The sequence below is a fragment of the Astatotilapia calliptera genome, chromosome 16, assembly GCF_900246225.1.
Source record: "Astatotilapia calliptera chromosome 16, fAstCal1.2, whole genome shotgun sequence".
In the NCBI taxonomy this organism is placed as follows: domain Eukaryota; kingdom Metazoa; phylum Chordata; class Actinopteri; order Cichliformes; family Cichlidae; genus Astatotilapia; species Astatotilapia calliptera.
Window position 1 is genome coordinate 11,315,223 of NC_039317.1, and position 3,106 is coordinate 11,318,328.

Consider the following 3,106-nt stretch of genomic DNA (forward strand, 5'->3'; position numbering starts at 1 on the left):
CGGGTTGCCATGTCCACCAGGAGAGACTGGACAGTATAGATGTAAAACAAATATGCCAGCAGTTCGTCTCAGTTAATGAGAGGAGAAGGCATGTGTTTGGCTCCTTCACATAGTGGACATTGAGTTGTTGTGTGGGACACCAGTAGTCCGTGTCTGTTGCTGTAACAGTAGTTCAGGTTTAGAGTAAAACATCCCAGCTGACTGATTTGATCGGGGCAATTGTGCCTAAAATGTTGCATAATTTTGCTGAGAGGTCTTTTACTTTGTGGTAACCCATATAGAAAAGATATACATAAATCTTAAAAAGTTTTTATCTGTCTTGTATGAAACTTGTATGAAAAGCATACAAGAGTGAAAACACATATAAGATCCCTTGAAAAATTATATAATGAAACTTGTATGTTTTGTATACTTACTAAAAAAATATATGAAAGTAATGAGAAAGTGGCCACTTTCATGAGTAAATCATATATGTTTTTACTATTTCTTTTCCATATGGGAATCTTAGATGAGTAGTTTTATGGACAAAAACCACCAGGTCATTCAGTGTTCCATTGGTGCCAAAGTATAACAGATGTTGGTGTAGTATAACTGAAGTAATGTTGTCCTTAAAGTCATATTCTTTTATTGTCATGACTGTATTTTAAGCTATTTTTTATTTTTGTATGGAATATGGTTGAAGTAAACTAAAGTATAAAATACTTAGTCATTTGTTTAATAGTAACTTAACATTATATAATTCACATATAAAACTATGAATTGTAATTTTAAATGGTTTAAAAGCATGTAGAATAGCATATGTAGGCAAGTATATTTCTCCTTTTTTTTTTTTATCAAGAAGCAAAGACGAAAAGGGAAAAAAAAGAAACAGGGCAGGGTTCGGTGGTTGAATCATCCGTCCCCACCAATGCCAAAACCAAATCTACGCCCTTGATATATTATCATAACTCTGGATTTACTGGCCTGTAATTAAAATGTAAAAACTTTGAACTTTCAATGTGGGCTCAAACAGAGACTCAGCGTGGCTGGAGCTATGTGTAAGCTGTAAGCTTGTGTAAGCTGCGATGTAAGCTGACACGTGTTGCTATGTCAGCTTACATCAGTCATGTGATTTGGAGGTGCAGCATGTCCGTGGACCACGGAGGGTTAATAACACTCACCTTCCTTCCATTTCCAGAGTGCAACATCCAACCACCTGTGTAAAATCCGAAATTCCCATGGTGTTGTTCAGAATGTGCTCTGGCACAATCATAAGCATCGCTTGCTACTGAAAACAAGAAAAAAGCTGGTCCTGCTATGGGCTGAACCATTTGTTAATGGTGGAGGGGGACACTATGTATTCAGTTTTAGCATTTATATTCACTGTTAACTGTAACTACGCTCAAACTGTTAATGCTATCTTATTTTAATAAACAACACTGTCATATGCAAAACTGGGGTGGCACTTGGGGTGGCAAGAGATCATTTTAGGGTGGCACTTGCCACCCCATGCCACCCTTCTAGATCCGCCCCTGCTCAGTAGGCCATTCTGCAGTAGCCAAAGTATGTAATGGATTGCTTCTCCACACCCATGGGATGTCTGCAGCTGAAACTGTCAGATAAGGAAAGTGTGTTGTCACTGTATGAGACAAAGAAGGCCACAGGCAAAAGAATAGTGCAGGTGGCAAGTGCCATGATGGTCTCTCATAGATGCATGTACAAGTTTACAGCCTGATATGGGCCTGTTGCTGGAGGCTATAGCACAGTTCATATACATCTGGATCACATAGTTTGGTCAGTCGAAAAACACACTCATTTTTACACCGTTCAACATGTTCTTCAGTGAGGCAAAGGAAGTCTCTTGTCCATACAGCTCAGGTAATGCATTAGATTAGGCCGACCACTGGGGATATTGATATTTTTCGATGGCATGATGGAGTGTGTATTCCAAACCCGTGCAGTGTCATCCAGCTGATCCTGTTAAAAAGAATACAAATTTAACAAATGTGCATACATTCCTGCCTGACAAAATAGTAGCCTAAATTATAGTATTTACACAATTACACAATCATTTCATTTACTCCCTGCTCCTCTCCCTCTCTCGTCTTTCTTCCTGCAAGCCTCTCCATTCCCTCAACCTGGCCCTGCTCTCATCTCTCACTATACTTCATCTACTCCCCCTCTATCACTTCCTACGTTCCCTTTATCTCTCACTCACACATGCATGCATCCACACACACAAGAAAAAATAATTTATTAACATACCTGAATACATCCCATGCAACAAAACTTAAGGAGGTTTTTGTCCAGAAACCCACCCTCAAAGTACTCGTTGTCTCTGATGTCTGCAAATAAGAACAACCAGAACTCCAGACACTGGCTGCGAAGAAAATGCCGCCAGTATTCAATTCTCTGATTGGCAGTACTTGCTCCCTCCAAGTAACTCTCAAGGGTGTCGTTTGGAGCCATGGGCACAAGGAAACGCTGAAAGCCTCTAACGTGGCCATTTTCAGTTTCAAGATCACCCCTCATAACTCTAGGGCAGCCCTTTAAACACTGCACCGCTTCTATGTAATACCCCTCAATCACTTTCGGATTACTATTTGTTGTGTAGACATTAAACCAGATTATTTTTCTTGAGAAACCATCAATACCCCCATTGATAGAGATGCCATATGGCTTCAGTTTATCACACGAGTCCAGGTGCCAGATGAAGTTCGGCCCTTTTGAAAAAAAGTTCCTTCACCTGAGACGTCTTGCTTGTCTCAGTGCCACCCCTCAGGAATCCAGCTCCTTCAACACCAAGCCCACATCCTTTTTCGTCACATGTAGTCCATGTTCCCTGCATCTAGTGTACATTCATTGGTACCTGTGAAGCTGCGCAGAGTACTGCAATTATTTGCCAATGAGTTCAACCAAGACTGCCAGGTCAGAGTACGCTTTGTGACAAGTGTGTCCCCTTGCACAAAGAACTCTCTTCAGATGTCTCTCACTTATACGGTGGGGCAAAAAAGTATTTAGTCAGCCACCGATTGTGCAAGTTCCCCCACTTAAAATGATGACAGAGGTCAGAAATTTGCACCAGAGGTACACTTCAACTGTGAGAGACAGAATGTGAAAAAAAAAT